At 44.5% G+C, this 27789-nt stretch overlaps 1 protein-coding gene and 1 long non-coding RNA gene across 2 annotated transcripts in view; both read right to left on the bottom strand.

Annotated features, from left to right (window-relative positions):
* Positions 1-27789, bottom strand: part of LMF1 (lipase maturation factor 1) — a 193596-nt gene that overhangs the window by 150776 nt on the left and 15031 nt on the right. The window lies entirely within an intron of this gene.
* LOC113485606 lies at positions 9391-14933 on the bottom strand. Its single transcript, XR_003399459.1, has 3 exons — positions 14743-14933; positions 14570-14575; positions 9391-9401 (listed from the first exon to the last, which is right to left on the bottom strand). It is a non-coding gene; the product is annotated as an uncharacterized LOC113485606 (long non-coding RNA).

Here is a 27789-nt window from a genome sequence, read left to right as displayed (position 1 = left end):
AGGAATTTAATGCTGGGCATTAGCATTGCACACACCTTAGGAGCACAGCAAAGTGCTCTTTTCAACTGATATAAAGCAGAAAGTTTCAACTTTAAGACTTGAAAATACTGCAGAGCAACAAGAATGCTTCATTCTTAAGTCAGCCCCCAAAAAAACCCCAAAATCCTGAGTGCAACAGCTGCTGACCTCAGAAACACATCTGAACTAGGACAGAGAAAGAAGGAGAGATGCTTAAAAAAAGGAAGAAATCAGTCCACCACAGCTCTGAGGAAAAAACAATGAGAAAAGACAATGATTTATTGCCTCTCAATTCGGTGGTGCCTTTCACTTAGGGATCCCAGAACAAAGAGACACATCTCACAAGCCGCCTGTCCCACGGGGTCTCAAGTCTTTTCAAAGCTCTGAAAGCCAAAGCTCGGAGGGCTGAAGGACAGAGTCCCCTCTGGCATCTTGCCCTGGGCAAGAGCAGATAACCCCACTCCTCCGCTCCCACCCCCAGGACACGCTGGGGGCACAAACACCAACAAGCCCAAGATCTGAACCAGCCTCCCACAGTCCTACTCTACCATATCCATTTTCCCCAACCACCACCTATATTAAATGTTTCAAATCTCTTGTCTGCCAGAGAGATAAGAGAGTGGTGATACTTCACATTTCTGCAGCCAACAGAATAGTTTTTGATATTGTTTGAAGATTTGGAAAAATGTTATCAATAACTTTTGTTCTTAAAGTATAAACCACACAGAAAAAAAAAATTTAGCATAAAAACTTTTAAAAGCTTCCAAGTGCTCTCCAGGGTAGTCATTAGAAACTACTTAGGTAACAGGAGGGTGATAACAGTGAGTTAATGCAGCGTTAAATTAGCCCTCCTTCCATGCAGAACTTTAAGTGACAGAGGAATCAGTTGGGAGGATTTTTATTTTATTTTTTAAATAATGAAGTTAATGGATTTCCTGTTTTTAGCTCTGTGGGCGGCTGTCATTTTGAGGGATCAGTATATACTGTATTTAATTACTCTTGTTCTCAAGTAATGAAAATAATTTCATCTGTGTTCATACGAACTCAGGGTCCCCAGCATGTCTCAAGCATGGCCATCAAGGCAAGAAGATGGAGCATGGCCCTTGGCAGCAAGGGGTGTGCTGTCTTGAGATGTATAACCACAACAGCTTCCGCTTACTCACTGGACTTCTCAACATCCCAAACTGTCCCTCAAAACCTCCACAGGGCCAACAGCCACAAGACCTATGCCACAACTCCTGGTGAGCAAAGGGGAACGAGCATCGGGAGTGTTCATGGCCAAGAGATGACAGTGGCTTCCCAGGGTTTCCCCACTGTCCTCCTGCGGGCATGGCCGAGGTTGGTGCTGGACCCCACAGCAGGCTTAACAGCTCCTCCAGACTCACTGCCCACCATGGAGAGCTCTCCCCGTTTCCCCCAACAGGTTATCAGGAGCAGGGTCAGTGATGGCCATCAATAAATTTAGACACGGATCAGCAAGATTTAGGCTAGCCACAAAGACAGGGGGACAAAAAACCCTGGGCATCTTGCACCAGTCCACAAACCACGTGCAACACAGAGAACTTCATAACTGAAATGGGATGCAACGGAAGGGACTGACTGTGAAATGAGAGTCAGCAGCTCAAACAGAGCCGGGAACAGATGCAGAACGAAAGCAGAGGCCAAGGACAAGTGACGCCACCAAACCAGGTGATATGATCCGTTTAGTATCAGTGCTACATGTTGCATTAGGGCATGGGAGCGCGTTCCCACTCAATCAATTCTCAGCAGAAGAAAAGAAAGTAGCTTTAAAGGCTTGAAACAAAAAAGCCTGAAGGCAGTGAACAATCCTTGGCTGATGGGAGTGGCTGGAGAGAAGCTTTCCCTGCAAAACGATAACCTGCCTACTGCGGAGCTCTCTGTCCTCCTTTGAAGCAGCTGGCTCTGGTGCTGCTGGAAGCCAGTCTCGATGGATCACTGGTTTGAATTCAGTATCGTGATTCCTCCATTCCCCTGTGCGGAGGTTCAGGTATACACTGCACATACCAGCAGCAACCATCTACTGCCAGGTTCCCATGGCACTAGGAAAACAAAAGGGAAAATATGTATCATCACTAAGGAACTCCAGTTCCTGAGACAAATAATTATAACCTGGAAGGAATTTTCTTTGCAATTATCCTTTCTGTACTGATCGCTTTGAAGTCCATGATATGACTAAAAGCCAGTTACAGTTTTGTGGTGAGTTTTCTCTCTGGAAACCCATGCTGATCAGATGAAAAGAATACATGGTGGCACAGCCAAGTGCACAGAATCAGGAGGTTTTGGCTTAAAAGAAAATAAGCAAAAACCCAAACATACCCAAAGGACAAGAAAAGCAAAAACTGAACTCTCACCTACCAAAGCTGAATAGTCAGGGTTTGTTCAAGAATTGGTAGTTATTATACATGTTCCTGCTATGTGAGAGGAAAAGCCTGAAATCCACCTCACGTGATAACATCCCATTTGCTCAGTCCGGAGTGGTCTGCACAGAGCTCTGCAAATGCAGCGCTTCTCTCTGCAGGAGCTCTACACAGAAATCCTGTGCCGGCGTTTGCAGCACCTTCCCTCCACAGAGCCAACAGCAATTCGCCAACTGAAAGCTCTCAGAGCCCCTTTATTGCAACAAATGGTCAAGCAAAGCTTCAGGAGGTTGAAATGGTAGCTCTGAAAGCCTTAGAGACACAAACCTCAGCTCCTAGCCCTCTTTCCCTGGGAAATCTATGTTTTCCCTTCAGCACTGATCAACAGCTGATATGGGACTGACTGGGCCAGAAGTTCAAGTCTACCCTAACATGACCAAGATACACCAGAAGGCCATTCCTGCTGCACACAACACACCCTCCCCAGCTCAGGTGGCCTCTCCCATCAGGGCCACCCCCCACTACTCTGGGGATGGCCCTCTGCTCGGCTTTGGTGGCCACTGCAGTCTGCGTGGTCCCAGAGCATAAACTGCACCAAGAGAAGAGGCAGGGAGTTCATTCAGTGAACACAAGGTCATGCTGGGATTAGTCAGTGGGGGCTCTGACACTGCCTTGGGATGTACATTCCTGGGAAGGTCATCTTGCAACTTGGCCTTGCTACAGGCGGACTCTCTCACAGAGCCTCCAAGCATCTGGGAGAAGCGGGACCTTCTTCCCACCTGCAGAGCCCTGTGAACCTTGGGAGGATGCTGCAACCAAGGACATGAGGGTCCCCTGACTAAGGGAAAGTCACCAAGGGCTTTGGAAGACAGAGCTGAGTTTGAAATACCAAAAAACCCCTTTGGTGCTTGTCTCCTCCAGGTTACATTCCTTCTTACTGTGCTTTTCCTCCTTACTCTCCACCGAAAAAGCCCCACTATGAAGCAAAAAGCCAGCAATTTCCACCTTCCACCTTCCTCAAGCAACCTGTTGAACACATTTTATCTGTTCTTTATGGACAGGACCCCTGCAGTACCGTGCCATGTGCCTGCAGAGCTAAATTGCTAAAAACAGGTGTCTGTTGGGTGTTAAATCTATCTTCAGGCTGCTTTGGCAGCTTAAGAAACCATTAGCAGCTGTTAACATGGTTAGCATGGCAACGTTGAGCCTAACAGCTCAACCAGCCCGCTTTCTTCACCATTTCAAAACTATCATTCCCCACTTGTACACTTCAAGCAAGAACAAATTAAAACCAATACCATGAAGGCACCTGGCAAGCTATTTTGCTAGCAGACAGAAAGCAAGTCTCGAAATAAAAAGCATATTAGACAAATTTTTCCTGCTGTATCATGTGAGATTCCCATTGCCCTTGGGAGATCACATTTTAGCCTCATGCAAGCACATGTTTTAGCATCAACATTTGCAGATGATAAATACTCACTGAGGGAGCTTCCCCATCAGTTTGAAGTGGACCTCTCATTTAAACTTTTCTCTGCCTCCTTAATTTTTTCCTGAACGCAGTGCCTTTAAAGTACAGCTTGTATATTTAGGGAAAAAAAGGCTTCATCGTTCATTAACCTCAAGGCAGATACACTCATCCAACACCCCAACAGCCACAGGACCATATGAGTGATGATAATGTACAATCTCAACAGTGACATGCAAGAAGACCACGAGCAGGTTATGGCCAACTTCTAGGTTGAATGTAAAAGGCCGTCCTGGTGCAGGAGTGGAAATACAAGTCCTAGTAGTAAAAAAGAGTCCCCAAGAATGAGAGCACAATATTGCATATTAGGTAGCAAACACAGCATATTGGTTTCCGACAGGCTGTTCTTGGCAGTGTAGGGGCCAGAGAGGCCAGCTGTGGTCGTGGTCCCATCACTCAGCATGAAACACCCTCATCCCCACGCAGTTACACACGACCCATCGCCAGGTGCCTACAGAACACACACTCCAAACGCCCAGGAGGCACTGTCAGCTCTGCAGACCAGGCATGGAGCAGGAGCCCGGGCAGAGCCGGTGTTCCCACAGCTCGACCCCGCCGACCACGCTCACCCAAGGAACAGCAGCAGCGCTCGAGCCAACAGCCATCAGGAGGGAGAGGACCACAGGGCCCATTTCCTTCTGTGGTGGCAAACTCCAGAAACTACTTTAATCCACACGTGGAGCTTTCAGTTACATTCCTACACCATCTTTTACACTCAAAACCTTAAAATAAACCAAAACTCAAACAAACAAACAAAAAAAAAGCAGGATACTATTTATACAAGATAGCATGAGAAAACCACTACAGAACCTATAATATGAATTTTCTGATTCTAAAAGGGGATTTGCTCTGATTCTAAAAGGGGATTTACTCTGTCTAGAGCGAAGGCTATTTTTCAGGACTACAGTTAAATAAGAAAATTGATACTGCTGTGTCCTTTAGGACATCCCTTCCATCCCTGCAGAAGTAAACAAGACTCTCTATTCAGCTACATCGCTCAGAAGTAACTCAGCTAACTCTAATGAAGCTTTGGTGATGTAAATCTGCTGTGATTCTGGAATGGTTTAATCCAGACATTTTTAAACATGATGAGCTCAGAAGTGGCCAAAATGACTAATGGGACCTCAACACCCACAGCTTTAACCTCCAAGAACAAAGGAAGAAAGGGGGAGCAGGAGGAAGGAAGACCAAATGCGGATCTCAGGAAATCAAAAAGTTGCTTTCAAAACCTATCTGATTTTAAAGAGATCTATCTGATGGATACGTAGGAGGAAACAGCAGTTTTTCGGCAATTATGGGACAAATGCCAGGAAGTCAACTGTGTTAGGAAGTAGTTCTCTCCCTGCACAGTACAATGAGATGAGCAAACACACAAACAGGCAGAAATGCTGATGGTCAGAGACCTGAACTACGTGCCAAGTCTTCCGAGTCCTGAAATCTCCCTGTTGATACAAAGAAAGAGATGAACTAGATCAGCAATTGTTTAAGTCAGTGCCCAAAAAACTAAACAAACATACAATGCATTAAAAATTATAAACTATAAAAGAAATCAGGAAGACTTCCACATAATTATTTTCAGCAACAGCAAATGGATCTGTAAGCAACCGCTCAGATGATTAGTCAGTCTGCAGGAAACATTAAACCTTCAACATGACCGACCTACCCTGGTGACTCTGCTGCCACATACCAAGGACAATTTACCAAAGCAGTGGAAACAAAACTCACCCACTGTAGGAGCTGGTGTTCTTCCCATTATTACTTATTTTGACAAAAAAAAGCTAAAACTGTCCTTTGGACACCTTTAAAGCTAATTCCAGTTTCAGAGGCAGAGAGGGAAGGAGGATGCAGCCAGCACAGGATGCAGTGCCGTGCTCAGCCACCTGCCATTTTCATCTTAAAAAGAGAATAGCTAATTAAAACACTGCAGGCCTGATGTCAAGATTTCAGATGACGACCTCTTCACCCCATCCCCCAGAAACAGTTACATTTATTAAGTAGCATGTCCAACCCATAAAGTTTTATCTTTTTTTTTTTTTTTTCCATAAGGCAGCCTCAAACATTGCCCTATTTTTACCTTTTCTCTTCTCACTACCATAGAAATTCCCTACCATGATCAAATTACCATCAGTATTCACCAGGATAAACTGAGAGGAGAGAGAAATAATTGCAAGAGCCTTAAGATCTCAGGTCATTTCTTTAAGCTCTTTTCTTAGCTTGTCCTACTATTTTACTCCTCCACAAAATGTGGGTGCACAGCAAACATCCAGAGCAGCTTCCACCCATGTCAAACATAAGCACAGCGAAGCTCTGCTTACGACCTACAAAATAACCAGAGTAAATACCCAACTATAATATGCATCTAAAATATAAATTTAGACTTGCTGATAAAAACGGTAAATATAAATCAGGTTTATGTTAAGGAACAGCCAGATGTGGCATTCATTAAGTGTTGCTCTTATTAATATGCCATTCACTATGTTTCTTTGCCACATGTATAGATATATTACTTGTTACACTTGAAAACCTCAGACACTGGCAAGAGAGCTGGAGACAGACACTCCTATTAATCTGAACGAGCAGCTGTGAGAATTACTGTGGATTCCATTTTTAGGAATAAGCAAGTTTCAGAGTGGTAAGAAAACAAAAAGATAAAGCAACACAAAGCAGGGTTATTTATTTTGACAGCTGTGGTTTAGCTGTTTTAACTGTTTATGATGGTTTTAAAAGAAACTCTGAAATCCACTTTGTAAAAATAAGGAAGACTCAGTAACAGCAGCCGGGCTGTGAGTCCGGAGAGGAGACACAGCCGAACCACATGTTTTGGGGTCAGGGACAGCCATGGGACAAGGGTGGGACACAGCAAAGGGCTCTGGTGCCCCTCCGGCTGCCTGGCAGGGTTAAGGATGCTCAGGGTTAGGGATGCTCAGTGCCAGTGGGTGCAGAGTCCCTGCTGCTGCCCCAATCATGGGGCCATGGACATGACCCCAAGATCTGCTGCTCACAACCCCAGAGCCCCCCCTAGTTCTGTCGGGGTGGATGCTAGTGCTGGTAACGGCAGCAACAGGGCACCCAGGTGGCTCCCACTGCTTAAACCCCCACAGGTGTCACCTGCTCACCCAAGCAAAGCATCCACAGCAATGACCCGGGTTTGCTTTATTGGTTTAAAATAAATATGAACATGCTTCCCTTCGGCGGAAATTAAAACCTAGTAACATAGAGTAGTTAGTATTAATATATTCCAAATATTTAACTCCCAATCACCTGAAGGGCACGATAAATTTCCATTTCTAGGTCCTTTTATTTCCTGAAAAAAAGTCGTAACCTTAATGCACCTTGAAAAGGTCTTGCCAAAAGCCCGGTGAGTGCAATGGGACTCTGTGGGGAGCACGCAGGGAGGCTGTGCCCAGTGCAGGGCTGTGGTGGCAACTGGCCACCAGCCCTCTGCTCCCCTGGCCACTGATTCTGTGGAAGGGACACTGGGACGGGGACCATGGGCGGCAGGATGGGCTCCAGCACAAAGATGCAGCCACAAAGAAAAAAGGTAAGGGAAGGAGAGGAGAAAAACTTCCAAAACAAACCCAAAATTTATTACTGCAGACATAACAAGTAGACTTCCGATGTTGAGTTTTTTCTGTATGAGTGTGAATTCCTCAATACCCTTTTTATTTTCTTGAAAACATTGAAACTAGAGGAAAACAGATCACTTTCTCATTAAGAAGACCTGTATCCTAGCTCTGATACCCATCAGTGGAAGTTCTGCACATATCCAAGGACTTTATTAAATAAAATTAAGAACCCAGTATGCTGTTAATGACACAGCCACAGTTAGCTGACATTAACTGCACATCTTCTGTGGGACTGATTAGTGTTAATATAGCCTGAAGAAAATCAAGGTTCTTGATTCCTGGAAGTTATGAGCCACTTATTTTTTGGAAAACATTATGCATTCATTCTATGGTTGAGAATGTCAGCTGGGATAAATAACTTCTACTTCGCCTCATCTTCCCCAACACTTGGAAAAGAATATACATTTTTCTTTGTTTTCTGGCAGTTTTGCAGAGTTGTTGCCTACTATTGAACAGTCAATATTAATATGTGCTAACAAAATGTAAAACCAAAAATATTTCTCAAAAAATATTTTCATGAAACTCCTTGAAGAGCCACAGCTGGCTTCCATGGAGGCAGCACTCAACATCAAACCTGGCAAAAATGGCAACTTAGATACTATTTTTATACTCTTAAAAAAAAAACCCAAACTATTATTTAGATCTTCAGCAAAGGTGGGGCCCTGAGTCTGAACACAGACTCGTTGCTTACAAATAAACATAAGCAACACATGGTTGGCAGCTATTAGGGTTCATAATGACCACAGCAGAACAGTATTGCAGCATTGCCCCTTAACTCCTCCTGAATCACTGCATACACAATGCTATATGCCTCGTGTTTCCTTTTTTCACACTGTTTTATTAAATCCAGCTAAACAGAATTACACAGGTAAGAAACAATTTGTAAACTGTGCTAGTAAAGCAGAGTGCAATGATTAAAAAATAGTAACTGCCTGCCTGGGTCAACAAGAGTGTTTCTTTAGCAAGATACTCAGGAAAGGCGAGCAAAAGGGCTCGAAGACATCATCTAGTTGTGAAGGTTTAAGAGCTGCTGTTCAACAGCTTTTGGTAATTCACCTAAACGAGGAGTTTTCCCCTGCTAACTCGGCCCACTGTTAGCTCAGGGACACCACCCAAGGCAGTATGGCTCAGCCCCGGGCATCCAGACCCTGCACAGCACTGCTCTGACCGTGGCACTGGTCACCCAACCCCCAAATAAATCCTTCCCCCAAGAGAGTTATCTGGGGGTCTGGGAGACAGCCCCATGCTCAGCTCCCTTCTGAGCACATGTCCTGGGGTGGGAGCAGTGAGCATCCAGCACCCCACAAGCATCAGAGCCCAGGCTGTGCCCCACGGGCAGGAGAGCAGTCACGCACCCGAGCCCTAAAACTGGCAAGTTTGGTGACTAAAGACAGTCCTAGGCAAACGCTTCATTTTCCCCTTTTGCTTGCACTTTGCATGCAGAAACGGCTGCTCTGCCCACCCGTCCTCACCTGTCCCCTCCGACGCAGTTTCCAAGCTCAAATTCATCTGGGACAGAGGCAAATGTTCTTGAGAGACCTGAGCTGTCACAGTCAACTGTCAAGAGAGTAATTTGATGGGAGAAGTATCAAGGGAGCGATCAAGAAAACCTTGGAGAGGAAATTAAAACAGATATATGTTCCCAAAATTACAACATCCACTTCAAACTCGTGCTAGCTGAAATCTATATTTACCCAAGGCAAAGTAACTACATAATTGCACTCTGCAGAAATGACTATGCAAGACTAAACACGTGCCGCACGCTCTGCGGGAAGTTTCCTGTCTTCCACGATCTGCTTCGGGCCTCAGTTTACCAGCCCTCCTGTATCCTCTGGGCTAGGTGGTGGCTTTGCACTCTAATTCAGGTACCACAGCAACACAGACCTGCTCCCAACCCACTCTCGAGGCACCGGTGGTGGCACCAACAGGTTTAGAACCGCGGGGCTCTTCATTTCTTGTTTTCTGCCCCATTCATCAAACCAATTTCCCTTGACAGGGAATTAAGCACACTAATTATTTCTGTATCACACCCCCTCCAGATACAGGGTCTGGACAACTGTCACTGCATCTATAGAGTTGGAGTGAGCTATGGAGGAATCCTAAAGCTCCTGACACAGCAACATGATGAAGCCACAGCTAATATTTTAAGCCTTGCAATTCTATTTCTTCACATCTACGTCCCATAGTCAGTAACAAAATACAGCAATAAAGACAACCCTAAATCCAGTCCAGTCTTTCCTCTCCTCTAGCCAGGAGGTCATTAGAAAAAACAAAAAAACCACAACAACAAAAACAAACAAACAAGAAACCCCACCACCACACTCACAGGATGGAATCTTTCGTTTTAAATTGTCTAACAGTTTAGCTGGCAGGGCTGTTTCTTCCAGGAATGCATTTTTAAAATCCCTAGCCCTTTCCCTACTTCCTAGAGCTCTTACTAACCTTTTATTAATTATTGCTTCTGCTACAAAATCAAAACCAATTGCAGATTAACTTTTGGAGAAGTTTAGAGCAGGAATTTTGCTCTGTTTGTGACCACAGATATTCAGTATTGATTCCTAAGGATGTAGCAGCATGAAAGCTGCTTACCCAAGCTTTGTTGTGAAGGGAAGCCTGGATGACTACGGCCTGGCCACCATTTTCAGGCTGGCGGGGTTTGCACAGCCCACTTGTGAGGTGTGAAAACCCAACAGTGCCGAGCAAAGGGTCTGCAGAGCCACTTCACCAGCAAAGATGTGCTGATGCTCATGCAACCTCTGGTCAGAATCCTGATTCACCTCACCCCAACAAAATAGCTCCCTTGCCCCTCTGACAGATCCGCATCACGGCTTTTGGAAGAAAGACACAGGGTTGGGTGTCCCAGCAAACACCCACAGCCAACTGCAGAACAATCCCCCTTCTCCAGCCCAGCTGCAAACGCTGTGAAGCCTTCCTGGTAAAAGAAAGGAACAGAGAAGAAAAGCAGCATGTTTTCCCACAAATATTACCATTCCCCAAATTCTGCTGAGAAGCTGCCAGTTGGAAGGATTCAGTGGTTTAATGATAACATAACACAGCGTAAAGCAAGATTTTCCTTTGCCCCTCGCCGCCCCAGCGCCACAAAGCAGCCAGCCACGGTTCTGCTGCAGGCAACCTGGGTGGTGGGTTTCCCATGCGTGTGACATCAAATTCACTTGTGAGCATATTCTGTAGCATATAATTAGAATTTTTGCTTCTAATTTCAAGAAGCAGCTTTTTATGTTTTTATATAAACCGCTGAAATCAACCACATTAAAAAAAAAAAAAAAAAAAAAAAAAAAAAAAAAAAGAATCACACAGGATAGTGACAACTGATATTAAACAGCTATTCACATACGTCCCAATACCACAAGACTCATACACTCGCTCGGCTCTCCCCGCTGTAAGAAATCCAAATGACTTCAGTGCATAAAATGAACCATATGAATTAATCACTGGCTTTTCTGTCCTCACTCTACAGTGTTATTAATTCAGGCTGAAAATGCATGTTCCCCAGAACAAAGAATGATCCAGCAAGGGAGCGTGTAGTTCGTTAAGCATTCAGCAACAGAAAGCCAACCTGGAAATGCAAAATAGCAGGTACCACTTCGGGATTTTCCACACAAATAGTTATCAATACCACAGGAAAGCCAGGGAAAATATCCTGCAGCTGCTTTAATACTGAAATTGCAAGTGAATGGAAACACCTCCAAAACAGTCACTCAAAGAATACTTTCTTTTTATCGAGAGAAATAACCAACCAGTCTTTGATGCAAACTTTCAATCATTAATGGTAAACTTGTCAGTAAAGCTGGGGGCTGAAATTCAGTAACTGGAAACACGTGTGAAGGTAGCCTGAACACCAGCACCGCTTACTCCAGTGATTTATCATACACCTGAGGCCGCAGTATGCTCACACCAATAAAGCCCTGGATAGAAGGGAAAAAAATATGTTTTATTTAAAGTCATTTGAAACATGGTAAGGGAACAAAAAGCAATTCTAAAATATCTGCGTTATTTGTTAAAATAATTACTTTATAAAACAGCCAATTTTTAAATGTTACCATGTGCAGCAAACTTCCATACAAAAATTTACCCGTCCCTCTAATAAATGTAGTATTGCTCAGTTGGTCTAGAAAGCCACTTAAAAGAGATCAATAGCTTTTTAGCATGACACAATGTCCCACTCTAAATGACTACAGTGGAGGATAAGTATAGATATCAAAGATAAAATATTTTTTGAAGTATCTAGAAATGTGGAAATAGAACCAAGCATAGCAAGACTCTGGACCAAAAGGAGTGAAAAAGTGCTTTGTTTCAAAAGAAAAGCCCAGATCCTCTCCCAGCTGATGCATCTGCAGGGAGGGGAGTTTTTAGCAATTACCTAGAATTTCTGGAGATGCTTGTTAATCTACAGAGTTATATCCATTACAGAGGGTGGCCCTGAGGAGGGGCACGTGTGACAAAACCAGTCGGATACCTGCAGTTCCCTCCAGCCCTGGCTGCAGCAGTTCCAGGCAGCAGTACCAGCAGTTCAGCAGCAGGAGTTATTTTCTGGCAATCACATAAACCTTATAGTTCACAGCAGTTTTATACCTGGTGTTGGTATAAATACAGAGTATTTTGCCTTCCATGTGTGCACGGCCACTGACACAACTGTAAAACTGACTGCTTTCCTTCATGGACAACCCAAGCAGGAAAAGAAACTGCCGGCAACCCAGGATTTAGAAGTGAAATAAAACACTTGAAAAAGATATTCGTGTACAGGATAATTTTCCAAAGAGAAATTGCTGACCCTTAAAGAGTGGCATGTGTCAGGAGTTTTTAAATTTAATTTTACTTTAAAGTCACAAAGGAGAAAGAAGTTCAAAATGCTGTTTGTAACCATAACTTAGAGTTAAAAGGTATTCAGTAAAAATGTACACCGATTTCTTCTGGACATAAATCCAAAAGGTAAGATTGTGCAACATCAGTACTTCATATTTAATAATAACAAACAGATGGGAAAATATTATAATAAATTATTCTAACTATCCAAGCTCTGTGCCAGAAAGTCTTGGCCAAATTCCCCTACTTAACTATCTATATACCGTTTTGACTGTGCAGATCTCAGAGCTCTCCATATTCCTGTAGACTGGAACACATGCATCAAGTGACTTTCTTTTAGAATAAATAAATAAATAAAATCCCTGTCTGAGCTACACTGTAGGGCTGACACAACACTGCAAAACGTGAGCACGGATTTGATAAGACGAGCCGTGCTGTATCACGACACAGGAGCTGCAGCACTGATCACAAGACCCAGCAGCCCATGAGAAACCCCCCAGGGATGTGGATTTATCTTTGCTCCAAGGTCTGGTTCACTCCTGTATCTGGGGGTAAATTTTAAAGCCCAACTGACACTTCAGCTTGAACCTCACGTGCTCTACAGCAAGGACACAGACAAAACAGCTCTGAGCACTGAAAGCTGTCCAACTCCCTTCCCAAGGGCCTGACAACCAACACAGCTGTAAATCCTGGAGCCTTTTAGGACAAAGATCTCCGTGCCGTGCCCGCAGATCTGTACAAGTGTGGAAATCAGCACGGAGCGATGCCGCTCTGTGCCAGCACCCGCCCTGGGCAGAGCCATGTGACATCGGGGCCCCGTGGCTGGAATTTGGGGCTGCTCAGCGCTGGCATCGCCTGGGCATTTCCCCAGTGGGCCCAGGGCATGGGATTAACCTCCTGCTGAAGCCTCGGGATGAAGGCACACATATTTCAATGTAATCAGTTCTGATAGCTGGATTGTCTGAAACTCAGATTTAAAGCATTGCATCTAAAGCACCTGAATATTGGCTTTAAAGCATCCTCCTCTCCCTGGTCATTAGCTATTGGGCATCTCTGTCTTAAAAGCTGACTGAGCCAGAGGAGGTCATATTAAGAAGTAAGCCACGTAAGTGAGAACATAATACATTTATCAGCTAAATGCAAAGGACAAAAAGTGGCATTTTAAAGCTTAGCAAAGTGCAGAATAGATGGGAAGAGCTACATCTCTGTGTTACCCCTTGGACACCTCCCCAGCATCTCCTCCCCATCCCTCTGGTGATTTTTCAGTGTCATCAAATAGATCTGAGCAGCCCAGCACGCCGGCTCTGCACAATGCCTTCCCCCAGGCGAGATATTCAGCCCAGCTGGGCAGATCCAACTGCACTGATGCTATTCCTGATTTATGCCTAGAATCTGGCTCTTGTGTTTACCAAACTGCATTAAAAAAAAAGAAAAAAAAATCCGGGCAGTGTTTGCCCCCGTGACAACTGGCGATAGCCAAGGGCCATCGCACAGCCAGAGCAGCCCGTCGCTCCCGTCGCTGACAGCCTTCCTCCTGCAGCTGCGAGGCCGAGCAGAGACATCACACGGGGGAACTGAGCTCTGCCATGCGCTCCAGCTCTCTACTCAAAAATAACAACATTACCTCAGCAATCCGAAACAAGGGACAAGAACGATTTCCCCATCGGTTTCTGCCCCTCATCCTTCACCTTTCCCATTGCTCCTTTCCCCCAGAGGAGCCTTCCTGACGTCTCCTCCCTACCCTGCACCCAGATTGCTCACTGCTTATTGCACAGCTTGTTTATTCCCCCCTCACTCTTTTTTAGGGGGGATCATCTTTACTCTCTCCTTTCACCCCTCCCACATAGAAGTACCACCCTATTTTGGGAGCGCGGCAGGATGACTTTTCCCCTCTGCTCCCAGGCAGATCTCCACTGTGTGTAAGTGCAGTCACCCCACACCAGCCCCAACACCTCCTTTGCAGAGGGAAAACGTCCGCATCTTCAGAAGGCCGGTGGCTGGGTGCTGACAGTCGACCAGCCTGGAGCTGCAGGACCTACTCCTGCTTTTGCCAGCTCCCACCCATCCCTGGAAGCCGCCTGGGCTTCGGCAGGCAGGTCGCAGCCCAGCCTGCCCACGCAGCGAGGCGGCCAGCCCCGCGGCAGCTCCAGGGAGGTTGAGCAATCCTTGCTGAGAGGCTCAGGCTGCACAGCTCAAACCCCAGCCTGCTGTCCTTCCTACTCACAGGAGCAAAGGGCTCCATCCTGCAGACCTTCCAGCTGAGCTCGAGGTTAGATACTGAATTGGACACAGCCCAACATGGCTCAGACAAGCATGAAGCAAAATAGAAAATTATCCCTTATCTCCTCCCTGGTAAATGTTCATAATAAACGGGGAATCAAGAATCACAGAATCATTCCGGTTGGAAAAGACCCTTGGGATCATCGAGTCCAACTATCAGCCCTGCTCTACAAAGTTCTTCCCTACCCCACATCCCCCAACAGCTCATCCAAACGACCCTTAAACACATCCAGGGATGGTGACTCCACCCCCTCCCTGGGCAGCCTATTCCACTCTCTGACCACTCTTTCTGTGAAAAATTTTTTCCCAATGTCCAGTCTAAACATCCCCTGTTGGAGTTTAAAGCCAGAAGTAACCTCATAAACCTCCACACCTCAGCTACCTGCTCCACTAAAACCCTGAGCTGTTTAGTCCACTTTTAATGGTGGTTTAATCACTTAATAGCCTAAAAGCATAGGATAGAACTCAAAATCCCACTACTAAAACACTGTTATTTTAGGCACTGTGCCTTCACTGAGCAGCAGCCTCTCGCTCTTATGTAGCAGCTTTACATGAAGGTCTGGAAGCACCTTGGGGAAAGTTTTATCCCTCTCTGATGTCAAGGGAAATGCAGTTAATACACACCAGGCAAGTGGGAGCACGGCCCCAGGCTCATCTCCCTCCCCACCGATAACACAACCCGCCCTCTCCCCGTGACAGGTACGTACCCCTGGGGACGGAGCACTGCCTTCAGCCACTAAGCCTTCTGCTGCGCGCCGAGAGGAGCCACTTGTGCTCTTCCCGAGATGATAAAAGCACGGCATCGCGTGCCTTCCTCTTCCCCTCCCGGCGGGCACACCCTCAGCTCGTGGGCCAGCACCCTCTCCGGCTTCACTACCTGCAGGATTCCTGCCACTCAAAGGTTTTCCCAGAGGGATTATGACTCGGACAGATAATTTTGGCATGCGTGTAGGCACCCCCCCATATAAAGGAATACAAAAATATGAGAGAGTTGCAATAAAAGCACCAACTGTTTGGAATCAAGGCACAAGAGCCAAGGTACAGCTGAGATTTCAGCACTGGAAATTGCAGGGTGGAATTTACTTTGAAATCCTGACACTTATCTCTTCTGACTAACATAAAATATGTACCTTGGCTCAGGCTCACTTCCTATATACGACTGGGAAGAGGATGGCTTAACACTGCGGTTTTACCCAGTTTAGAAACGGAAAAGAAACCCATGAGAAAATTATTTCACTAGACTCAGAATAAATAAATGAATCAAATTTTTTAAGAGTTTAAGGGAACATGGTGGATGCAATGAAGAGGCGGTCAGAAGTACTTGGTGAGATAACATTCTCCTTAAATCAAAAGTGATAACATAAAACTGTAAGACTCAAGTGTTAATATAGTATTTAAGAAAATAAGGGCATCCTGCTCAGGAGCGTATTGAAGTGCATGGGGCTCAGTAGGAAGCAGATGCATCAGCTCTGAATTCTGTGCAAAGATGCCACAAATTGTATAAAAGCACACGAGGTATTTCAGCTCCCAGTTGCTGCAGTAAATTCCTTAGAGTCAAACAAGATGCTCTGGGTACAGTAAGAAAATTGGCAGCTCCAAGGCCCAAGGTCCCTGATGTGGAATCTTTGAGACGCCAACTCAACACAATTCAACAGCTCAGTGCACACTATTCTCCGCACGCCCTCTCTTCTATTTCAGATTTTGCACTTTCGCTCTTGGAATGATTTTACCCAGAATCTGAAGTTCAGATGATGCTCAAGAACACTGTCAAATCCCATTAAGTTTAGAAAGATACAGGTTTTAAACGACGCTAAGTCATTAATCATTTCCTTCACACAAATCAGTCCGCTCACATGCACAAACACACTAACACAAGCGCTTCTGGCTATGATAAGTGCAAATGATGTCTACATTTCTATACACTAAACCTCTCTAAACTACAACACACTTTTTTCTAATTTAAAGGTGGCAAGACAAAACGTTTCCACAATTTCAAAAATGCTGACCTGATTTTTCTGATCCAGAAATCTGTTCAAACTGGTGCATTCCCCCAAATAATCTCTATTTCAAGGAAACAGCATTTTTGGACAAAGGAACTTTAAGAAGAAATCCATAGACGGCTCCATTCATGTGGTTGCTCACTTTTACATCAATTTCTGCAAAGACAGTGAAGAGTGACAGCTTGTTCCCCGCTCCAGAGAGATCAAGGAGTCTGGCCTTAGGGGAAGATCAAACTTGACCTTTGGCTCTCACTCCATTACCCAATGCCAGTACTTCTACAGTGTTTAACATGGAGTGAACACAGAAAATGCAACAAACTTCAAAATACAGACTTGTGAGAAAACAGAGGCTTCAGAAAGGGATTCTGCCAGCATAAATAGATTAACCTCTCTAGCCTTCAATAGCATCAAACAGTCAAATAAATACCCTTAAGACAACAACTTAAAAGAAGGGAAAAAAAAAAAAATCCACACCACTACTCCTCCTCCCAGCAAGAAAAACGAGACAGTAAGAACAGATGAGAGAATGCTGGGATACATGCCCTGAAACCAGCCCTTTATTTTATTGGTCAAGTCAGTGGATTAATACTGATTTTTTAAAAAATATACGGCCAAAAAAATTAGTACCAGATACAAATGGGCAGGAATATTAAAGTGTTCTTCCTCCTTCCAAAATGCTGTCTCCATTGTAACGGTGTTACTGCTCCCTCCACATCCGCATTTGAGCAACTGAGATTCTGCACAGACATTCAGGATACAGTGCAGATCTGCTGATGATTCTTCAGACAAAGAGCTTTTTAAACCTATGACTGATTAAAAAAGCCAAAAGATCTAGACCATTTAACCTGACCCAAACTGCAGTGCATTTCTGCTCATCAAACATTCCTGGTGGAAAGCATCCAAAATCTACAGACTTCCACTCAAACTTCCAAACTCCAGATCAAATCCAGAATAAAAGAAGGTTGAAGAATCCCAATAGACTTGGTTCCTTAAAAAGGGCCCATAGTCCTACCAACCTTCCTCTGAGCCCCAAGAGATGCCAAGTTCCGAGACCTCAATCCTTTAATTTGTAATTCTACCATATACCTCCGGAACACCCAACAAGACCCACTATGTTCAAGAATGGTGCTCCAAAACTTTACATTCAGAGTTGTAATCATCCTCTATACATTACTGCCACAAAACTTCTATGTGATATATATCAGGTCAGAAAAAGGGCATCTGAATGGTTAACCAGACATAGATAAATCAGATGCACATTAGAAATGACAGTGTGGTTAATGGAAAATAAAAATGCCAGCAGTTCCTTGGATGTCCTTCAGTTTATTATTATTATTATTATTCAGGGGTTATTCTGCACATCAAGGTTTATTTAACTTCAGAAAAATAGAAAAATAAAAATAAAACTCATTCTCCCATGCCAGACTTGAACGTTTGATCGAAGCATGCCTTGAAGACAACTCTGCCCATCTCTCATCCTCCTTCCATCAAAAGCCTGGCGATATCACAATGAATTTAAATAGCGCCTTGCTGAGAAGTGTCAGCCTGTTGAAGCCAGCACTGTCATGGAGCTAACCCATTGTTTTCACTGGATTCTCCCCAACTTGCCTTTCTCACTAAAAATCAGAAGACGCTTTACTGTCTATCTCCCACTTTTGAGGGTATTATGCTTTTAAGTTGGCCTTCTGGCTTACAGGACACACTCACTAGAACTGACTGCTTTCTAAAAGGTAAAACCAAGTAGGTGGATTATGCCTGGGCTGTGCTGACTCTTGGCATTTATGACAACTGGCAAATATTGCAGGGACAACAAAGTGCCATTATTCCTGCTTGGCAGCTTGCAGCAGCACCCTCAAGATCCTCCCAACACGGTGCGACGCGTAGGTGAGCCCTACGGCCAGACAGGAGGTACTACTCAGAAGCAGAAAAACCAGTACTAACCCATAAATGAGGTGAGGACGTAAAATAGAGGCAATGTCCTCTGCAATTGCCTGAACACTTAACAAAATGCTGTTTCAAACAATTGCCTGAGTTTTGTTTTTAAAAATAGAGCAAAAGGAGAAAAATAATTGCATAGTACAGTATTTACAGGAACAATTTTGTGGCTATTGTACGAGGTTAGCCTTGCTGAAAGGCTTTGCTCCAGCTTGGCAGAAGGAAAATTCATGCTTTTGTGCAATTAAATAGGAGCAAACAAAAGAGAGAGAAGCAACAGCTCCTCCCAACATTCAATACAACTGCTGCAACCTCTTGCTAATGCACGACCTGAGCAAGGTCAGAGCGGTCATACCTGCCCAGTTACCTTTCGAAAACTCATCTGGGCCACAGGACACGGATGACAACTCTGCAGATGCACTCTTCTGCCCGCAATGAACCTCCCCGTCCCATCTCACGGCCAAATCGGTCCCAAACCCCAGCACACCCTGCACTGCAGCAGGGCTGGGCAGGTGGAGCTCTGCTTTTCTGAATGATGCCCCAAACTGAGGATCTTATCGCTGGGGTCATTAAAATTCCCACAGGCTTTTCTGATAGAGCGGGGAAATTAATCACCCTCTCCCGGCCACACTCCAAGTGGGTAATTACAACTGACCTCCTTAAAACCCCCAAACAAGTGGACATTGTGTTCAGGTTGCCCTGTCTCGCACTGTGCACTGTCCCTATGCGTTACCAGACAGTGCTGAACCCCAGCCCCAGTGGTGGGGGCCTTTCAGTGGTGGGCAGCACTTCCCTTGCCTATAGCAAGCTTGGAACTAGCTTTTTTCTTTGTCAAAAGAAATGCCTTCTTTTGTTTCTTTTTCTTTTTTTTTTTTTCTTTTTTTTTTCTTTTTTTTTTTTTTTTACAAAACAAGTAGCAATCAGTCCAAGCTGGGATGTTTGGACATAAAGTCAAATCCTCTTCAAAAATTTGAGCATGATCAGAGCCAGTGCCTTTGTTCAGATACACCTCTATGAAAAGGCTACGAGAAAATTTTATTTTTTTTTTTAAAAGTGAGCTGGCACTTTTATTAACCCTGGTCTTGTTTTACCTTTTGCACAGGAAGCCGCAACTGGGAGCGCCGCACGAAGTTACAAGTTTAACGGAAAGGCTTAACACAAATCCAGCATAAGCTCAGGAAAGCAGATAACGGAGATGCTAACGCAAGATAAGGAGAACAAGTGCTGGTTTTATATTGCACACACACCAGTGAACACAGTGCCAGGACCAAACTGTTCAGGTGTATCTGTGAATAGGTGCACCCTTACATACTTACAGCAACTAAAATGTTAATTGAACTGCATTGTCTTTCTCCTAGTACAAAGACGCCTGGATTTAAAATAAATACCCACATATACAAATTTTCCCTTGTTAGAACCTTGTTAAAAAGATAAAAATCTAAGCAGGCATTAATACCATTGCAGTTCAGCACATTAAATCCTTTCCTTACAAAGTAGGAAAAGCACCCAAAAAGAAGAGAATGCATTTCAGGAGAAAACACAGAGGTTATGAAGCTTTGAATACAGTGCCTTTGCTATTTGCACAGAGATTTGCAAAACCAGAAACTATGATTATAATTGCAAATGACTACACCTGCTCCAGCCAAACTCGGCCTCGCAGCTCAATCTGCGTGACAGCATCCAAGCGCTCGCCAGAGACACGGCGCTCACGTGCGAGCCCAGCGCTGGCCGAACAACGGGGCTGCCTGTCGCCACTGCTGGCAGGGACAGAGGCTCCTGCATCCTCGGGCAGGCTGGGCCTGGTTTTGAAGCACACATTAAACAAAATACCCTGCAATTTGCTGCATCGCAACACCCATAGATGACATCAATGCCACCAGACCTTCAAGACCTTTGTTTTGTTTTGGTTTTTTTGCTGTTACGTCTTTAACTCCCGCAGCCTTCTCCCCACAACGCAGGTTTTCAGGCAGACTGGACACATCACTAATCAAAACACACGCATGCTCATTTTGCATTTCTACCATACCCTTAGTGCCAAGGTTTCAAAGGGATGCAGCAATTCAGGCACCTCACAGAGCACAAACAGTGCTCCCGTCCCGTGCGAGCACCCTGCCATGCTGCTGTACCTCCACGACCGCTCACTGCAGTGGCTTTACAAAGGCTTTTGGCTGCTATACAGCAGCTGCAGGAGGGCCAATGACAACAAACCCATAATATGGGGAGAACATCCTTGACATAGTCCAAACTCAAGGCACTGACTGTCCATAGACACTTGGGGAATAATTTTAACTGAAACAGTAAACCTTCGCATAACTGATGCCACGCACTGCGTGGCACTTTCTTTCTGCCCCACCAGGAGCCAAAAGCTTAGTTAAAGCACCACAGACTAAAACAGGGGATAGGTCTCTCTGCCATGCCAGTAACAGATACTTGCCTTCTAACTGTGGTCAATGTTTTTCAAACTATGGGAGACAAGGATGCAACTTCTCTGCTTTAATACTGGAAGAAATTTCATTTAACTTAACTTTGGCAACACGTTAAGGTGAGAGCATTAATCAAGGAGAGCTTCACTCCTGCTAGTCACCCAGTTCAGCTTGCTTTTTCAGAGGAAAATCTCTGCCCTGCAAAAAGCATTTTTGTTTGTTTCCTTTTTATTAAGGCTAGGACAAAAGTCAGTCACAAGAGCTGTGGAGAAACAATTTGCTTAGGGAAAGGGTTTCCCAGTTTCTGCAAGACCAGCGTTCCCATTCCACCCACTTACATTCCTGTATTAAGAGAAAATAAAATCACATCCGCAGGCCGGTCATCGGTTACACAGGTCGACATCCAGGCAACATGGCAAATGGCTGCAGGAAAATTACTTGCATGGAAAGATCTTGCTTGAAGAAGTTATGCACTCATTCCAGCACCGCCATTTACATCAGTCCTTGTTAAGAAGTATTTTATCCCTTAAAGTCTTTTGCATAATTGCCGCAATCAAAGGCACTACTTTACAGTAATAACTTTAATGGCAGATTTTTCCTTAAACATTCTTTTTAAAAGGTACCTCCCAAGGTTGGTGCATCTATATTCCAGTAAAAATAAAGACACTAAGGAAACACACGGTGTAGAGAGGGACCAGTTGCTTTTAGGTTTGTGCTTTATTTATGCTTTATGATGCCCAAAATGTATCCCAGAACCTAAACCTTCTATCACCTAAACAGCAGCCTATTTGGTACATTGGCAACTCCATTTCCCCCACACACACCCCTTTTAATTTTGATATTTACTGTCTGTAAGCTTCTTTCCAGGCTAAAACAAGGTCCTGTAGGTGGGAGTTTATGTCTCACTCTTCGGTTTGCCTTCCCTCATCAGAGGTTAGCAACAAAAAACATCAGGCCTGACATGTGCATTCAACACGTACAGCGGTGATGTATCGTTACTTTGGGGATGTACCATTAACCCACAGACAGTCATTTCAGCAGCCAGACAACAAAGAACCCCACCAGCAAAACATTAAACACACCTTACAAGTTTTGTAGTATTTCATGCCTTCAGTTCAGTAGTTGCTGACATCTACAAACAGGCAAGTACCAAATATAAATATATATATATATATATATATACATATATATATATATATATATACACATATATATATATATACACACACACACATATATAGATAGATAGATAGATAGATAGATAGATAGATAGATAGATAGATAGATAGATAGATATTAAAAAAAAACCCAACTGGAAGTCCTCCTCCAAAGACCTTGTGGTTTCAGAAGGAGACACTGCAGGAAGCCTGGACAAGCAGCTGGGCATGGATGGGGAGGGAATACATACAAAGTTGACAGCTACTCAGCATTTTTGGGGCATGGGATTTGCTACAGCAATTTTCTTATCAAGTAGGAGCTCTGGCCTGCTCTTCTCAGTTGCAGGGAGTCAGTAGCACAAGAACACAAAAATAACACAAAGACTGTGAGGGGGTGAGGCCCTGGCACAGGTTGCCCAGAGAAGCTGTGGCTGCCCCCTCCCTGGCAGGGCTCAAGGCCAGGTTGGACGGGGCTTTGGGCAGCCTGGGCTGGTGGAAGGTGTCCCTGCCCGGGGCAGGGGGCTGGGACTGGATAATCTCCAAGGTCCCTTCAACTCAAACCATTCTATGATGCTATGATAATGGCTACAGGGCTTCAGTAGCACTGCAAAGTTTATTTTAAAGATTGGCAAGAACCACTGGCCCAGTTTTGAATATAAACCTCAGACTTAGAGCAAAGAAGCTAAGATCCGATTAGAAGTTAGCAGCAGAAGCCAGCTGGGATTTCCACCCTTCAGCTCCTGTATGTTATTCCGTTATCCTCCAGATAACACAGCTTCACTTCAAACCCCGGGGTGTTCCACCAATGCAGGAGCATCACCAACTTGATGCTGGGATGCTCCTCATGGGAAGCTAAGCCAGCACCCCGGGAGCGTTTTGGCTTTGTCCAAGAGGGCTCCACACCTTGTCCATAGGGCAGCTCCATCTCTAAGCGGCATCAGCAGAAGACTTTGGGGGAATGCTTCCACTTAATTGAGGTTCTCAAATGAGTCAGGCTTGAATGAAGGCATGTTGCCCTTTAATGCAGGTCTAATTACATTAAAACAAAATGCTTTCGTGAACATGGAGAAAGGCTGGGGAGAGAATCAGACAAGCTATAAATTAAAGCAGAGGATATGAATACCATGCAAGCTGCAGTGTTAGGGTTAACGTGGGTCTGGAAACAGTTTAGAGAAAACCTGGTGTGGCTAGGGGCCAGCTCCAACTTTAGTTGCTTTGGGCTAATCGTTTCCTTCAGGCAGGCTACTCTAGCACACTAATAGGTTTTAATAAAAACTTCCAATTGGGCCAGTAAACCCCTCATTAAGCTGTTTTTAAAGCATGAATTTAAGAGCGGCGAGGGTAAAAGGTCACAAGGAGTATTTAATTCACAACGGCTGGCAAAAGGTGCTGTTGTGATTGAAAACACCAGAGTTCAAGTGTCCAGGGCCACATAAACATCCGACTCTGTCACTAGACCTGGTTAAGTGACAGCTTGAAAAATAGATTTAATAAGACAGAGAGAAAAGTTTCCCACTCTTACACGAGAAATAGGAACAGCAGATCACAATATTAGCCAGGAACAGGAACAGTCAGTAAGCAGCCCCGTCCCTCCCATCTCGGCATGGGGGGAGGATGAATAAATAGCAGCTTATGGCCATCTGGGTGTTCAACCCCGCAGCGATTCCCAGGGGCTTGCTGGGACGCTCTTGCCGCAGCTCCGTGGTCTCCTGCTGGGAATAGAACAGAGTTCTCCAGGAATAACACAGAGCAACCCGTCCTCCACGTCCTGCTGCCGGTGTCTCTCCCACATGCCATCTGTACAGCGAGCTACCAGAGTAACAAGTGCCACCGGGTGCTAGAATGATGCTTCTGTGCTGCCACGCAGAAAAGCAAACCTCTGCCAGTGAACTCTCTTGCGCTTGGGCAACCTCACACCCGCCACACAGTCACTGCAGATGGGTCTGCAGGAATCAACGGGTTAAATCTGGGCACAGTTCAGCCCAGACACGTCCCCATCTCAGTACACTTTTAAACTAAGCTTTGGACCTGCACTAGGGAAGTTTGACCTCAGTCATTTCAACTGACTCCCGTTTTCGTCTGCGACCGCAGTGCTGCTCACTAGTATAGTGCAACTCATATGAAAACTTCACCTCTTCCTTGGAATGTGCACTAGCACAGGAGAAACATCGCAATCTTGTACAGCAAAAGCCAGAACCCCAGCTGTGCACTCTAACATTTAATTTTATGTCAATGCACATCTAAAATTCAAGATCCCTGAAGACCTTTTAAAAGAAAATCCTCCTTGGAACAATTTGCATTGAAGTAAGGAGTGAGGATTTAACAAGTAATGGAGAATTACGTACACTCGGCTCTCAACTTTTTCTTCTACTTCTAATCAAAACATACTTCATCTTAAATCTTGAGATAACAGATGCAATATAAAATCTGGGGGCAGGCAAGGTTATGACCTAAATTATTTGCTTATTCCATCTTTACAGATAATGGAAAAAACCCGAGAAGTTTAGCTCAACTTTCAGTGATTGTCTTCTCTCCACATCAAAATTAACAAGAAAGTTTACTGCAAGAGGGGAAAAAAAGCTCTTACTTTTAAAATATGCTTCTAATTCTAGCCATAGAGCTGGCCTGCAAAGAGTGCAGAAGCAAGGCTCTCTGGAACAATCCCCAAGGAAACATTTGCTTTGGCTCCAAATAGGACACTTTTGTGCATCAAGAGTCAAATAAGATCAGCTGCTTCTCAATCCTTTCTGTTTAATGATCCCATTGATAGCCAAGAGGTAAACAGACACATTTCTGTCTTTTCTGCATGTTCCTTGCTGGGAATCTAGATTGCTGCTCCGAGAGGTATCCGATGGCTGTGGAGGTGACACGTGGAGTCAGAATCTCCCCAGACAGTTACATCATTTTCCCACACCACACCTGGATTTTTACTCTGCAGAAAGATGTGGTTGTTCATTACAATTCACATGATCTTTGCAGCTTTTCTGCAGCTCTGCTTAGCTCCTCACTGGTATCTCATTTGACCAATATCTCAGGACAGACTTAGGGCCATCAAACTGTCTTCTGAATATCTGGGACTACTTAACACAATAATAAGGCAGAACAAATGAGAGAGGACAAGAAAGCTTGTAAAAGAGCATGATCTTTTTCAAAGCCTGTTAGAACAGAGATAATAAATCACTATATTAAATCAGGCTTCCACTGGAAAAGAAAAAAAAAAAAACAAACAACAAACAAAACCAAACCAAAAAAACACGTCCTCTGGGGTATCTCAGACAGAAGCATCATCAGGAACTACTGCTCCAGGAGAGCGCACCCTTGCTCAGGAAGGGTCAGAAACAGCAAAGCTGTCAACACCACAAATCTATTAAAGCAGCTTTGGTCTCATTCTAAGCCAGGAGAAAAGACGTCCTTAATTTCAAAAGAAGGATGAAATAACAAGTTGACCTTGCTGGTTCTTTCTAGTTCTAGCACCACAGCTGCAAACTTCAGAGAGAGGGAGACCTGCCATTTCTGGGGCTGAGCCAGGACCAAGGGTGCTGAGTGAGGCCAGCTGGCTCGTGATGGCACACACAGGTCAGCAAGGCACCTAGAAAGGTGCTCAAACAGAGGGACACGGAGGAAAGCCCTTGGCACACCAAAGCTCAAGGAGGACATTTAGGCCGATGATGAAGTTGCCACAAAAGCTCAGCTCTCTAGGAGTAGCCTGACTGCTGGCCCTGCAGGTGTGCTCCTCCGAGGACCGAGCACCTCCACCCATCCATCCACCCATCCCTGGGACTCCCGGCAGCCTCAGCTCAGCTAGGAAGAACCCAAACCCACACTCAACAACCAGAGTGTTGCACAGCCAAGAGCAGGGAGGAAAAAGGAGCCACCAAGTCAGGCTCTCCCGTCTCCTGAGAGGGAGTCTCGCACGCCTGACCTGTGCCTATCCATGGGGAGGGACCTCATGTAAAACCACCGGGCGCTCACTGAAACATGCCACACTACATCTAAAGCCAAATTTATATACGAATAACAATAAATAAAGCCAAGAAGTGATTACAGCTCGGCTAACTTACAGCACTAACCCCCAGGCTGATGCCCGCTCCAGGATTGCAGAGCACCTCTTCACCTTTCAAAGATAAATAGTCCAAAGAGGCCCGTGCTTTGCACTGTGAACACTCCTGCACGGCTGTTTCACAGTTCATTCCCTAAAGTGAAGAGTGTTTTTAATAACTGTTACCTGACAGGAGTAAGAGCAAAGAGCAAAACCTGTAGCAATACCAGTTGATCCCATTTGGCCTAACAGCTTGTTGTTATTTCCAGACTCTGGAGTTCTTTAAAATTCATAGGGACAGCCTGCAGTTTTAATAGAGGCTACCAAAATCCATCCTAAGATGTATCAAAAAAAAGCACACTTCCTGGAGGGGAATAGGAAACAGTCAGCATTTACAAAGATCTCTCCAGGAATTTTTTTTTTTTTAAAGATCTTGCTTTGAAGTAGATGCTACCAAAGAACAAGGCTTCCAGAGCTCAGCAATATTTAATGTACTTCTACAGCAATGGATGACAATGTTGTTGTTTCAGCTATATTATAACAAAAATATTGTGGTTTTCCTGTACTCTAACAAAAGTAACTCAAGATTTACATCTCATTCATCTTATTCAGAAGTAGTCCTTAAGCCAAAAACAAGGAAGGGAGAGACCCTACTGCGTACAAAGGACTTCAGTAATCCTCATAGGGTGGCTATCCAGTTGGGACATAAAGAAAGGCTAAAGAAAGGTAAAACACCACTTGCAAAAAGCAGTTTTTCTACAACCATCAGTGAGAGTGGAAAACATATAAAGACGATGAGTAACTTGAGTTAAAACTAAGATGGGTGTCCTCACTAATTCTACAAAAGCGTGGATTCATATTGTAAAGTCCAGCTGGTTAAAATACCCACATCTGATTTAGAAGTATTCTCTCAAACACACAAGAGTAGAAACAATTCTCCGTATTCCTTCGCCTCTCCACTTGGTGAAGCACCATCTCGATGACCCCACGTGCACTAAAGCACTTACAACTGATTAAAATGATCAATCAGTAAACAAGGAGATGGATGCGATTCCAACAAGGAGAAGGGGAGGCAACCTCGGTCACCACTTTTGCAAGCCTCCATAATACACAGACACAATGGACTTTAACTATTCTTGTGCCTTATACTAGAATAACCAAATTTGTATTTGTGACTGGGTAGTGGTATCTTGGGAATACCAATCACCTTTTCATCTACACAGTGATGCAACATCTTTCTCCACCCACTCATCCAACAGCATGAACATCTGGCTCAAGGGATGAGAAGACATAACCAAATAGCCTGCTTTAAGACATTATGCCATGGCAGTACTTCCCAGAAAATCAAAGTACACTAGCAGTTTTCCTAATATTTCCACAGAGAGGAACATTTTCTACCAGGTTTTCTAACTTTCTGTTTAGACTCCAGCTGTAGGTTGGAATACTTAACACTGAAAAAACCCCAAACCTGTACAAACACATCAACTTTCCAGACCTCTAAGGGAGTAATAACTGCACCCCACACCAGTGGAAAAGCAGATGATACAAGTAAGAGATTCTTGAAATTCATACAAATCATGAGCG

Source organism: Athene cunicularia (genome assembly GCF_003259725.1).
Source record: "Athene cunicularia isolate RWA chromosome 14 unlocalized genomic scaffold, athCun1 chr14_part1, whole genome shotgun sequence".
Taxonomy (NCBI): Eukaryota; Metazoa; Chordata; class Aves; order Strigiformes; family Strigidae; genus Athene; species Athene cunicularia.
This window is presented reverse-complemented; position numbering and strand designations above follow the sequence as displayed.